General features: G+C 46.2%; 1 protein-coding gene across 1 annotated transcript in view; it reads right to left on the bottom strand.

Moving 5' to 3' along the window:
* Nucleotides 1-14,700, bottom strand: part of CABLES1 (Cdk5 and Abl enzyme substrate 1) — a 113,777-nt gene that overhangs the window by 23,687 nt on the left and 75,390 nt on the right. The window lies entirely within an intron of this gene.

Below are 14,700 nucleotides of genomic sequence, written 5' to 3' on the forward strand. Positions count from 1 at the left end.
TGGATTCATTTTAAAGCTGGGGGAGACCTCCTCTCCTTGCCACCCCCTTTTTTAGATGGGAGTTAATAAATTCGTGTCTAAACAGTTCTCATTATTACTGCATTAATGAAGGAATTAATGCCACCATAGTCACCCTAGCTATCTCACCAAGGGACCTAGGAAGTGAGTATTTTTCTGTAAAAGAATAATCTCCAGTATTAACAACAAGCATTTATACAGCACTTCACAATTTACCAAGACTTCCACACACCATCTTTCATTCTTTAAAATGATATTATAAGGTATTGTTACGATCTTATTTTATAGATGAGAAAGACGAAGCCCACAGTAGGTTAAGTAGCTTGCCAAGACACAAGATAGTATGTTGTAGAGACTGGTTTTGCATCCAATGTTGTTTCCAGTACATCACATTGCCTAAAAGATGCGAGACAAGCTGGCTGTGGTTATGCTCAGGCGTTAACTGCTCACATTGTCAAGGTCAGTCCCCCTCCTTACAGTAGTCCTCAGACTTGGCTGTAGATTAGAATCACCTGGAGTTCTCTGACCAACTACCACTGCCTGGCTCCCGTCCACAGACATTCTGTTTCAGTTGGAATGGGGTGCAACCTGGGTATCAGTTTTAAACACTTCCCACGGGATTCTAAAACACAGCCACATTTGGGAAGGACTTCCAGTTTCTGTGTCTATGGTGCTTGTTATACACAGCCACCTCAGGCTGTTAGTGTTCTTGCTGTGTGGCCTGGAGAGAAGCACCATATTCAGGGGCTGTCTTCCACAAACTAAGCAAGAGAAAAATGTTAAAGGCAAGACTCTCCAGGCCAAAGATCAAGAAATCAAAGAAAAAGAGAGGGAGCCGGGTGAGTGAGGGGAAGAGAGACAAGAGACATCCCCTTCTGTGAAGGAAAACAGGCATTTTCTGATTTAGCTGAGCAATCACTAGCTCTAAAACCCTACCTTATAATGAAAGCGTGATTAACAGCTGTAAAAGAAAGAGCCCAAATTTGCATCAAATATTGCATTTTTTAAATATTGCAGGGTACCTGGGTGGTTCAGTCAGTTGGGTGTCTGACTTTGGCTCAGGTCATGATCTCACGGTTCGTGCATTTGAGCCCCACATCGGTCTCTGTGCTGACAGCTCAGAGCCTGGAGCCTGCTTTGGATTCTCTCTGACCCTCCCCTGCTCGTGTTCTGTCTCTCTCTCTCTCTTACAAAAATAAACATTGGGGGAAAAATTTATATATATATATATATATATATATATATATATATAGGAATAAAACGTACTCTCCTTGGGATGCCATGGTATTGCCATGTTCAAAACTCTCTGGAGCCCCTTTGGAAATTGATAAAGTCTTACAAAAAAAAAAAAAAAAAGGCAAATAACCAACCTTCCCAATCTTCAAGCTTTATACTTATATATATTTTTGCTCTGAACACTGTTGCTTGAATCAGAATGCCCCCTCCCACCCTCATACCCTACTAACCAGATTTGACTGTAAATCACTTCGGGTAATTTCAGACCTCAAACTCACCCCTTAGGGATGGTGCAGAATTAGGACATTAACATACAGAACTGTAAACACTTTGTCATCATCCCGTCCTGAGCTCCAAAAATATTCTGAGCAATGGGAGTCCTTTCGGGATGTGCCTACCTTTTCCCAGGGGCACCTTCTCTGCGGGGGGGAACATGCTCACTGAGGGCCAAGGCGTCCAGGATGATTTAAGTCACATCACTTTATAAACATGCCGAGCGAACAGTGACCTGCATTCTAGTCTCTGACCTCAAATCAGCAGCTGGAAGGACCAAGCAAGCAGGTGGAAGCAGAGTGGGGCTCAGCGAGGCCACCAGGACCTTGGGATGGCACACGCCAGAGACCACCTGCCCTTCCGCCCTGCCTCCTACGTGAGCCATCCAGGCTGTCTCTCAGGCTTCCTGAAGCGATGGACAGAGATGATGCCTGCACTAACAAAAGGAAACGCCTACAGAGCAAGAACCTGAACCAGGCAACAAGGCAAAAGTAGCCATGGTGGGCAAGGAGAAGGGATGGCTGCGGCAGCCCAGGAGGCAAGTGGGTACAAAGACAGCAGCGCCTTGTGTCTTATTAAAGGACCTACAGCTCGCTTCCGGGACTTCCTTCTTGCCCAAAGCACAACCCAGCAAGCACGTGCCTCAAATTCCCAACTCCCAAACAACTGTTTCCTTGTTTCTATTTTGCCAGACAGAGAATGTTATTTAGGGCTGAAACTAATTTAAAAGCAGGGCCTATCTTTATGGGGTGAGAAAACAGAAAGAAATGAGGATGACAAAACATGCCCATTTTAAGAGTGCTCTGGCTGCAGGCAGGGACAGAGGCTCATTCCATGATTGTATCCTGTCTACACCATGTCTGATGTGTAGTATTGACTTAAGAAGCCAGGCAGTCTGGCTCTTTGCTGTCTTACCAGTGCTCATTTATACAGATGGCATGGGACATGGGTGTCTATCATGTCCCTTAACATCAGTCTCAATTTGCTCACAGGCTCCTGATTCCCTGGACAGCCTTGCCTTTGCCAGCGGGCCCCCCCCCCTCCTTGCTGTACGTACACATCCCAGTTCACAGAATCAAACCAGCCACGCTCAAACCACACTCCCCTTGCTGATGCCACCCCCAAGGGAAATGGAGCTATAACACACATTACATTTTATGTGCTCACATAAAATCCAAGATTCCTCTTAGGAGATAAATCCCAAAACCCATTTAAAGATTTAAACAGGGGTTCTTAGACCCGGTGATTATTCCAATACCTCAGGACACTCTGGACAACATGGGAGAGAGAGGGCAACAGGCAAAGCCCCACCACACCTAGCCACAGGAACCCATCTCTAGAGAGTGTGTGAGTCTGCTCACCATAGCCATCCCTGCCCATCACCCTTCGCTTGTTACCATTCTCCTTTGTCAATAACCAAAGCCAAGCAGAGTCGGAAAACAAGTCAGGAGAGTAGTAGATCCAACCTCAACTGTTCCTAGAAAAAACACACATTACTCACTGTAGACCAGCTCTGCCCAATAGCACTTCCTACAGTGAGGGAAACATCCTGTCTGCGTGGTCTGATGCGGTAGCCACTAGCTCTCTGTGGCAACTGGGTGCTTGAAGTGTGATGAGTTGACTGAGGAACTGAACTGTTTATTTTAGTTAATTTAAATTCAAATAGCTAGCAAGGGAACATGGCTAGCAGCTCCAGTACTGGACCAAGTAAGCCTTCCCACAAGTGGCCTGGCCACTGCCTCAGGATGTTTACTTCCCAGGCCCCAGCTCACTGAGGAGAGATGGTGTCAGGTGTCCCAGAAGGGGTGGGAAAGAGGTGGGACCCTGCAGATGGGAGCCAGCACAGGATTACCCTCAGTGGGGAGGGAAAGGATTATGGGACTCAAGTTCAAAGGGGACCCACACCCTGCACTCCAGCACCTTGGGAACTGGGCTCCTGGCTGTGATCAGATGCACATTATATGTGGGGCACACAGCAGCACATCCTTTTGCCTCGAAGGCCACGGGGACGGGGTGATAAGGGTTTCAGCAACACCAAGCACATTTGCAAACAATGAGCAGCGGTGCTCCCCAAATCCGAGGCATTACAAAAGACTCTAGGTCCTTTGCACATCCTGGTGGGGAGAAAGGAGGATGCCCAGTGATAATTATGTTTTAATTTCCTTTCAGCCTTGGGGTGTGGGGGATGGGCTAATTGTTCATATTAAGATTTTTTTTTTTTTTTTAAAGAAGAAATGAGGCATTTCCTGCACACCACATCTGGTACACTCCTATCTGCTCCATTTGAACTTCAAAACTTCACCCACATGGTAATAAATATCACAACCGCTCCAGAAAATTGATAGCTTCACGGCAGCGGTTGAGGGCATGCTTTCCCATTTTTTCTGGCTCAGGTTCAAGATGAGGTTGTCGCTAACTTCAGGACTGCCACTTTGGTGGAACTGAATTAGAAGCACACTCGTGCACACATCTGCTTGCATAGTGGCATGTCCATGGAACATGACATCCACATCTCGTGTAAGCGATTTCAATATGTTGGTTTCTTTTACTGGCTTTTGAATTTCTATATAGTAAGACTCGTGGCAACTGACAAAAGACGGCTTTCACAAAGAGGCTGACAAACTTCTCTAGGTTCCTTAGCTAAGTGCTCTCGTAAGAGTTGCTGAAATCTTGCATTAACATGAGCCATACAAAAATGCTGTTGCTTGCCCGTTTTGACCTACATACATAGCGATTTCACATCGTGCCACCTAATTTACAGACAAAGTAACTGCTCAGGACTCACATGTGAGTGTGAAGCAAATGAGAGACCTATGACCCAGGAAGCCCCACTGTTTGGGGAGCCAGGAAGAGTTGCCTTTCTGTAAAAGGAACTCTGAACAGTGTTGTTGGTTCATCCAAAAAGAATCTGTAAAAAACTCCAGTGAAAAAGAATTAGGCAAAAGTCCTAGGGGAGTAGTGATAAAATCTTGATGTTTTCTAAGATCATTGTTCTAAATTCTCATTAAAATGGTGTATGAAAACAGTCTGGCTCAAAAGCCAGCATGAACCCTCCAGTACCAGGAGACAGAACTGAATTAACACGGAGCTGCAGCTGTAAGTAATTAAAAGCAAACTGAAGTTGGACTTTCCAGTTTCTTTGAAAAGCCTAGAAGATTATTTTTCCCAGATACATCCAGAGTCCAAATATTAATTTACTTATGTTCCACCTCCTTCTAAAAATGGAATAGAGACAAGTTCAAATACCCTATATGGATACTATCCAAAATTGTGTGCATTAAGGTTTAAATGCTGTAGCTTGCATTCAGAGATGAATATGGTTAGTTAGGTCATAGGAAAGGATCTCATTTGGACAGACGCACTAACAGAGCCAGCGGTGAGGAACCAAGGACAATGCAAGGGTCTGTTTTCTTCTCTTCCACAGGCCTGGGTGACGCTACAGCTCAGACCTACTTAGCTGTAAGAGCTCATTTCTCATCCATTCAAGTTTCTTTTGCAGAGGCTGTAGGCAACAGACAACACTTTGAAAACCCAGCACAAAGGTTTTCTTACAAAGTCTGGCCACTGGGGGTGGATGGGAGGTGGTTTAAGGGGGGACAGGGCAGGGGCTCACAGAAGATGGGGGAGGGGATGAAAACAGAAGATGAAAATGCATTTGGGGAGACAGCCAGGCAACAGTTCTACCCTTCAGCAAGGGGCAGAAATATAGGTTGGTTCTTTGTGGAGTGGAGCCCTATTCTTCACAGGATGGCCCCATAATTCTTTTAATGTAGCTCTCCTCGAAAGTCTATGACTTCGTGGTTGGAAACCCCCTGGACCTGTCTCTGTTTTGGCTCCCACAGCAAAGAGTGGATGAGTGTGATTTTGCAGTTGTGGAATCATCTGGTCAGAGCAGATGGCCAATCTAGATATCCTGGTGCCCAAAGGGGATTACCTAGGTTGTTATTAACCTCACAATGTTCCAAGTCCTGATTTCATCCCGTGTAACAGGTAAAATGATCTCCCATTACCGATGCTCACGAAGCAGTAATGCACGCAACTGATCAAACGAGATTCCTTGTTAGGTAACAAGAAGTTCAAGGTTAAGGCCCTTTCCTAAAGGAGCATGTGATTAGCAAACCAATATTACTCCTAATAAAAAAAGATATGATTTAAATACTTAACACCTGGGAAGTGGAAATGTGTGCATAATCCAATTAACTAGCTTCCAGGGCTTCCAGCTTCCAAGATGGCCCAACCTCCACTTGTGATCGTTTCTCTAATGGCGCTCTAAACTCGAGACCTTGTAATGCCAGACAGAAGCACCACTGGGCACTTGCTCTTTAAGGAACAACAACAGGTTGAACACTTTGATGCACAAATAATTTAAAAACCAATTAAATATTAATAGGATTTCCAGATCCTTTTAAAAAAGAGAGAGATTTGCTGCAGAGAGTAAAGCTTGAAAGCTGGATTAAGAAATACCACTTGTGAGCTAATTTTAATTAAGAGATTATGCATCCGCTGGAACCCTGTGATATAAAAACATTTATCATCTTTTAAGAAATCCTATTTCTCACCTCTTCAGATAAAATACAGCTGCCATTTTGGATTGAGTCTGCTTACTTGTAGCAGAGCTGAACGTTACACCACCATAGTTTAGAGTCAATGGAACAAAGCCCAGGGCTGACAGGAAAAAGTGAAATCAAAGCAGCTTTTAGTCTACAAGTCCTGCCCCTCACACTCAGCACTTCACCGATAAGCCATCCCCCAAGGGTAACTGGCAGACAATGAAGGGGCCTTAATGTAGCTTACACCAAAATCTTTGTCTAATGGCAGCTCCTATAAACAGCCGGATAACGGCATGATTCATCCATGAGCTCATTCCAGAATATGTCTCTGTGTGGGAATATGGTTGGTGTGAGCAAAGAAACACAATTTGTGAGTGTGTAATTTTCCACAATGAAAAGAGATGTTCTGGGGGAAACTGGGTAGGGAGGAAGGACGGGGATAGGCCAGAGCCAGGGAGGAGGCTTTTAGGCTTGGAGGCCCTCTCTCAGAAGAAGTGGTTTTGTATGTCACAAAACAATCAACGCTCAGGAAACAGACCCAAGAAGATGACCTCATCTGAAATGTCCCCACGACAAAAGCTAAGGACATAAGCAAATATCACGTGGGCACTGCTATTTTAAAACATGCTCCCAGAGATACCTTGTGCTCCACTGGGAAGCCATTTGCTTTATCACATGGTCTCAGATACATCTGTAGGAGAATCCAGAGATTATCATTCAATCAGGTCTGGTTATATGAATGGGTCCGTTCCTACACACATCATCATCAAGCTGGAATCATCTATTTTGATTATTTTACATAACCCTGAGTCACAAGTTAACTGGATTCACTGCTACCTCCTGATCAGATCTGTACATACAGAAATACCTAATGATGTCTGTATGTTTCAGGAAATAAAGTGCATCTGGGCATTTGTGTCAGTCCCCATATACAGAGATAGTCCTGGCACTGGCCCCCAATACAATGCCTGTAGTCTCTCACTCACCAATGGATTGTGTTCCAAAGCCTTTGAGTTGGCCGTCTGGAACTTGGAATGTATTTTCCCACGGACATGATGTTACAAATGGAGATTGCCCACACAATGCTCTTTTAGCCTCTAATGTCACCAAACTAGCCCCATAGTAAGAGCAAGAACTCTGGTTGTAGGAGCAACAGGTCAGAGGGTGAAAGAGGGTGAAGAAATAGGAAAAAGCTGTCTCCCTCTTGGTTTCCTCATTTGGGACTAACCTTCAGTGACATTGTAAAGGGGGTCAAGTTTGCATTCTTTCTACCTCTCTCTGTGAACCTCCTTTTCCTTCTCAGGACCCCAGGATCCTTACTCCTAAGCTGTTCCAGTCTTTCACAGTCTCTCCCGCTTTCTACTTCATTTAAAAAAAAATTTTTTTTTAATGTTTATTTTGTGTGAGAGCAGGGGCAGAGAGAGAGAGAGAGAGAGAGAAACACAGAATCCAAAGCAGGCTCCAAGCTCTGAGCTGTCAGCACAGAGCCCGATGCGGGGCTCGAACTCACCAACCGCAAGATCATGACCTGAGCCGAAGTTGGAAGCTTAACCTACTGAGCCGCCCAGGCACCCCTCCTGCTTTCTACTTCTGAACCCATAAATTCCTTTGCAGCTCCTGGCCCCATGGTGATGGCAAAGCAGTCCAGGGGACAGGGCTGGTGGCACAAATGGAGGGGCAGTGGTCTTAGGTAGAGATATGGACGAGTGGCTTATCAAGTGGGGTCTGCCTGCTTGAGAGTCGGGAAACTTGCTTGCAATTCATTTTGTAAGCAAAAGGTTGCCAAGCCAAACCACAGATCCACACGAAAAGAGAAGGCAGTGACTCATGTGGATAAAAGGCAAAAAGACTCAGTCGGGCCTTGGCAAACTGTTGATTGAAAGAAGAAGAGCTGGTTTAGGGCTGGGACTCTTCCCAGAAAATAGTATAATTTACAAGCTTAATCTGAGAAGGGTGTTTACAGCTATGGGAAGGTTTGATGTTACAGTTATAGTGAAAAAGACGCGCAACATCTGTTCCTCTTCTCAGTGACCAGCTTCTGATAGCTTGTTCTGAAAGGTGGGATGTGGCAAAGCTTCTTCCCACCGGAAGATCAGAACAAAACAATCAGCTCTTCATATTCCATACAAGCACATGCACTAGGGGATAAGAAAGAAAGAAAAAAAAAGACTGGAAGGAAATAAACCAAAATGTTAATGAAGGTTTTGTTTAGGAGCTAAGGCTCAATAATTTTTACCTTCCTTTTATTTTTACATACATTCTAGATTTTTAAAAAATAAGCAGTTAACCACCAAGGAAAGCAATTTAAAGACCAAATGAAAGCAGATCTGAAGATGAATCCCTTATGTTCGTAGAAACAAAGCGCTGATGAACTCATCACGAATCGGACTGAGATTTGCTGTGTTGGGGCAGATTTAGGAAGAACAATGAAATAGCTCTGTGACTGGACAGAACAGAACCAAAGTGAACATTTAATGAGTATCTACTACAGCCTGGCAAGGTGCTCAGAGCTTTCATATGTAATATTTCATTTAATACTCTCAAAACTCTAAAGCTGACATCATAGCCACTTTTACAGATGAGAAAGCCTGGGATCAGCAAAGCAAGTTAATTTGCAGGGACCGAGGATTCTGCCTGACTGCATCTCCATCAAACACAACCTATGCTCCCTGGCTTCAGAGAGCCACCGGCACCAAAGGCAGGGATGTTAGATAAGGACTGTGGTTTTCCTAATGGGACCTTGAAGCACAGAGTAAAAGTGAGTGGGATTCTCATTCTCACCCACTCTTCTGGAGTAACTCTGTGGTTAGCTATTTATTGGCATTTTGTGTAAACTTGTATTGGAGGAGCGGTTTCTTCAGCAAAATGTCTGAAAACCACAGGACTGAACAGTCTCCAAGTTCCTTCTAGCTCTGAAGGTACATCTTTGGAGTTTAAGGGTGCTCCTTGCCATTGAATTCTGAGAAAAGGCATTACCTGGTGTCAGGTATCCTTTGGTGAGTTAGCCTGGGGACACCCAGAGAAGAGGCAACGCCCTTATGACCAGAAAGGGCTTCTACACCCTTACAAGTGGTTTTTGCTCACCAAACTCAGCCTGTAGGCCTGCTGTTATGAGTAAAAATCCACCCCTATTCATGATTAATGGAACTCAAATGCAGTTTACCTGAAAGGAGTTAGTGCAGCCTGTAACCAGTCTTCAATCTAAGCATGCCAACAAATCCTGACATCTTCCTAACGCATGCACTTGATTAGACATGGCCATGCTGGTCCCCAGAAAAGGCCGGACAGTGAGGACCAGTGTGTGTGTGTGTGTGTGTGTGTGTGTGTGTGCGCGCACGTGCGAAAGTGTGGGTGGGTGGTGGGGAGAAGGACCAAGGCAAGAGCTTCACTTTACCTGACATGGAAAGGGGCTCCAGAGACAAGAGGAAGCTCCCCACTGCCTGGGAGTACTGGGCCAGGGAAAACCACCTCCTTCTAACTCTATGCAAAAGTCAAACCAAAGATGTCCTTGGTTTAAGCTTTAAGCAAGAGCAGTAAACACAAAAGGAAAATCACATGTTGATCACGGGCTAGATAAGCAAGCCAGCTAAAAGCCAGGGAACTCTGACGGGGCTTGGGCAGACCAGGTGGGACATCAGCAAAAGGCCCTTGGCATTCTTGGGTTTAATATTCAGAGTGTTGAGTATTTGTGAGCAACTCAAGCAGCACAGCAGGAGTGATCCATGGTGTTGGTGAAGCCAATAAGAACTGCCCAAACTGCGAGGCTACCATGTGGAGCAGTCACCTGGCCGGGTAGGTCAGGTAAGGGAACCTAGTTGGGGCTTAGCACCTGTATCCTGACACCTACTTTTGTCACTGTAGGCTTAGCAACTTTCATTGTGGATGTGATCATCACCTGCAGAAAAGCAGGGCCCAGAGGTCCATGACAGATCATCCTTGTTGGCACCTTCCAGGCCCCTCCTTCTCCTTGCCCATCCAGCACCACCATTTCTATCAAGTTGCCAACAGGGATGGGGTGCCAGGGTGAGGACTCCAGGGAGTACTTGCTCCTGTTGAAGCAGCCAATCTGGCCATCGTTTTTTGGCACAACGATACATTCATAAAATTAGCCACTCTCAAAAGCCCAGAGACACAGTCCTCAGACATACTGTTTTTACTTATTCATTCAACAATTACAGAGTGTCTACTATGCACACTGAAGTGCTAGAGAGGCCTTGAGAACTAAGACACAACCCACACCTTCAAGCAGGATGAGGACAAATTACAAAGGAGTTAAAATATATTTGTTAAGTGCTATGACAGGCCTATAGGTACCATGGAACACAAGTGGGCTCTCAGCAGGGCTTTGAGATGGGGCATTAGGAAGACCGTGAGGGTGGCCTGAGAAAGCTGCCCGGAGGGGAGATCTGAGTTCCATCTCAGTAAGAAGCTTAAATGGGGTGAGGGGCAGGAAGTCTTTCAAACTTTGCACCAAATATATAAAAGCCCCAAAAGCAAGAAGAACCTGACACGCAGCCAGGCATCTCGCTACGGCCAAGAGAGGCCATGGGAAGAAGGGTTAGACAGGAGAACTGAGGCCAGTCCAACGCCCTCTATCTGCCAACTAGTCTATAAAATCCTGAGAGGCTTTTAAGCAGGGGTGATAAGCTTTGAGTCAGAAAAATGACAAGTAGACAAGAGTAGAACCGTCCAGGGTGCAAGGGCTCCCACATATCTGACTATGGTTGGGTTTTTCTCAGCTGAATGATAATCACAGATGAAGGCTGGGGTCAGGAGCCAGCAGCGGTGATAGCGAGAACTGAAGGGGTGGGGAAGGGAATGGGAGGCTGGGGCCCAGGGCTGGGAGGCTGCTTCTACCTGCGGGGTGGACATGTATGGAGTCTGATTAGACATGGTCTTCTCATTAAATTGGAAAAAAAAAACCAAAAAACAAAATGAAGGTGAAACAGACATCTTCAGATAAAAGAAAACTGGAAGCAATGGATCTGTACTACAAGAAATAGTACAGGAAGAGCAATTTCTTCAAGATGAAATGAAAAGATATCCAATGGAAAGTTTAGAACTTTGGGAAAGAAGGAACGCTGGAATGGGTTAAGTATCTGGGTAAATGCAAAGTCTTTTTGGTCCTTTTGCCATTTTCCTCTATCTCTTTACAAATTACATGCCTGTTTGAAAACACTGAGAACGTCTTCTTTCAGTGAAGCATGTTTGGGTGAGGGGGAGGGACCCCTTACTTCCCTGAGGGTTCCCTCCTGGGGCTAAGACCAGGTTAGGGCTGGAGTCCTTTGGTGGCCTCCACAGGTTCAGTTTGGCCACAGGTGGTTCTTCAGTAAGCCACTACGGCAGAGATCACCGACTGGCCCGCAGTACCCAGGAAGGCCAAACACTCCATTTCCCAGACTCTCGCAGGCAGCAGAGGCTCTACGGGCAGAAGCCCTCATGTGGAGGCTGGAGGCGGAAATAACTTTGAGTGGGGGTGGGGATCAGAACTTTTGGCAAGTGTAGGTGGAGGCATAAACAGCAGGGTTTTTACAGAAAGAAGCCCAGAGTGTGGCTGCATGTCTGTCCCAGCCGCACTGCCTCCTACTGGGCTGCTCTTGGGTGTTGTTACTGGTTTCTCTGTCTTTCCGGAACATTCTCTGAATGCCCCCTACCCCCAATCCACGGCCTTCCCACAACAGTCAGTGAGGATCCTGTTGTCAGAGTGTACCCCACCCTGCACTCCACCCCTCCGTGCCCATCAGAGCCACTGTGAGTTGATGAGACAGGCAAGACTCTGAATTCTTAAACTAGAAGAGCAGGAACAAAGGACAGTTATTAGGAGCGCTTTGTTTATCTAACAGAGGATTTCCTCAAGTGTTGTATGTGAACAAACTCTGTAAATCAAATGGTATTTTAAGCAATAAAAGAGCTTATTATTAAGAAAGCAAACAAGCTTTTCATTTTTAAAAAGCCTCGTCACCAACCCTTTTGCAAGGACGTGTTTGGTGCTGTGATACAGTCCTCGACTGTAACTACTTAGCATACTTTCTCAAAGAGAGGCATTTCCACACAGGATATAGACAGGAGGAAGACCCTCACCAGCCCCTAAATTGCTTCGGTGGTGGTGTTTGTGGGGTGACCTGGCCGTGGCTGGGTAGCTACTGGGGAGATGTAAGCAAGTAGCACTCAGGGTCATGACCTAGTGATGCCCACAGACAGCCAGGGTGTCCGCACCATGTCAACACCTGCATTACATGACGCCCCCCCCCCCCACTCTCCACGGGCATTCCTACTCTACAGTGGACGAACACTCAGATGAGGGGAATTATACAGATTATTTTCACCCAAGGCTCCACCCAAAGATGCTGGGGGCTTGGCCTTGGAGGAGCCAGGCTGCGGCGTAAACTGGCAACCTCTAAAGCCTTCGGAAGGTCACCACCCACCAGCACAAAGACCACTGCGTCCCCAGGAGGTGGCTCTCCTGTGGCACATACACAGACCTCCACCATCACCCAGATACACACTAGACAGCCAGTGTCGCCCACTTGTCACTAGTTCCGGGCCAGCAAGTGCGGCCCCAAGCCACAACGGTGAAGAAAAACACACTTGGCTCTCAGCTGTGTGTCAGTGCTTTGGGACCTGCACCTATGGGGTCTGTCTGCCCCAAAGCAGAGAACACAGCACCTCACGGAGCCTGCAGCCTGTCTGCCCTCCCTCTTACCTCTTGGCACTGCTACTAGGCCAATCTCTTCCCCAACCTTGTAACTGCAAACTGATAACCCCAGAACCCACCTGACAAGGCTGTCGCAAAGATTCAATGAGCAGATGTGTGATGGCACTCAGCACAGTGCCTGGGATACTGGAAGCATGACTTCTGCTTCAGCTCACATTACTTTCTCCATCTTGTTCACACAAATGCTTGACCTTATCAGCTCTTCCTAAGAAAATAGGCTCTTTTCTCAAATACCTTTAGCTATACATCAAAGCAGGGAAAACAGCTTGAAGAGTACGGCAGCTGCTAAATAACCAGGGCAGTCCGCGTTAAGCAGAAGCTCTAAAAATCACAGTGAGTGGTCCTATTGTCAGCTTGGAAGTATAAACCTGGTGGCACGCAAAGTGATCCTAAACATTTCACACCGTTCTCAACCCTGGGCTGATTAAGCCCCTGTCCTTGTAGCCTACACCAGGAAACTATGTACCAAATAAAACCGCAAAGTCACCAGACCTGCACTTTTTAAAAAAATCTCAAATTAAAAAAAAATTGAATGGAGAATTATTCAGAGGGGAACTCCAGAAGCACCTGATCACTAGTGGATGGGAAGTGTGAATGGCACACCTCATTCATAAACTCCTCGTTCAACCAGACTTCCAGCTTCCACATTAGCAAAATCGACAAGGATGACAACGTGTGCAGGACCTTGGAAAGTCTGGTCAAACGTCCGTGTTGTACTGAGACCTGGAGCGGCTGAGTGATGGGCCTGTGGCAGTGACATCCCAGGACAGCTCACTTCTGTCCCTACCCCCTTCCCCTTACTACCTAGGTCTAACCACTTAGCTGTTGGTCAGCAACAGGATTCCCACTTGGTTGGGGCTTTACCAAATTCTTTCAACAAGCCAAGCATCACAGAGACTCCCCACCACATCCCCCAAAGTTCCTAAGGGGCCAGACCATCTTCTAACATCCTCGGAAGTCAATGGTGAGGCTGGAATGTCCTTCCCCACTTCTCTAAGACCTCACGTTTCTATGTCTTGATGAAGAGCTGCCAACTCTGGGGAGCATTCCGTGATCCCTCCGTCTGAATTCACTGAACTCCCTCCTCTATGCTCCAGCTGCACACTGCTTAGGACTCATTTCGTTGTTTGCTCTTGTGTCTGATGGTCAGTGTCTTTACTACCTTGTGTCTCCTACCGTTAGAGGGTAACGAGGAAAGACACATTTTCCTGTGCACCACTGTATCCCTACTGCTTAGAACAGTGTGCCTGGCAAACAGCATGTTCTGTGAAGGAGTGAATTCTGCTATGCAGCAGGATTGCCTGAATCTCTACCCAGGAGGCAGGCAGGGATGGCAATGTATTGGGAAGGGGAAGGAAACTCACATAACAAACTCTTGGCTTTTTACTGTTGATAGTAGACTCAATGTAAATGTGGATCTTGATAAAGATTTGGGGGAAGTTAAAGCACTCTGTAGCACCTCTTTGTGGCTCCCCAGCTGTCCTGGATTGGTTGTTTACATGTCTGGCTTCCTGGCTCAATAATAAGCTCCTAGAGAGTGGGTCTTCCTCATCCTACACCCTCCCAGCCTCGATCAAGGCCTTGCACCCGCAAGGGGTAGAAAAAATGCATGAGTGAACAAATAAGTAAATGAATAAATGGTAAAACCTCTCCTAAGACTGGCCTGTCTGCTTTGATCAACTGATGTCAAGACCCAAAGTTAAGTGCTCAGTTCAGCTGAAAACCAAGAACAAAGCTTTGGGGTCAGGGTGGGAGGCAGGGCGAGCCAAGATATGAGAGTCAGACTTGGGAAGCTCCAGTGCAGCATGAGAAGCCAGAAAGCAAAACCAGAAAGAGGTAAGGCCATCCTGATAGATGCTTTCCTTGTAAAAGAGGTTCAAGTACACACTGGATGAACTTCTGAGTTTC

Source organism: Lynx canadensis, chromosome D3 (genome assembly GCF_007474595.2).
Source record: "Lynx canadensis isolate LIC74 chromosome D3, mLynCan4.pri.v2, whole genome shotgun sequence".
In the NCBI taxonomy this organism is placed as follows: domain Eukaryota; kingdom Metazoa; phylum Chordata; class Mammalia; order Carnivora; family Felidae; genus Lynx; species Lynx canadensis.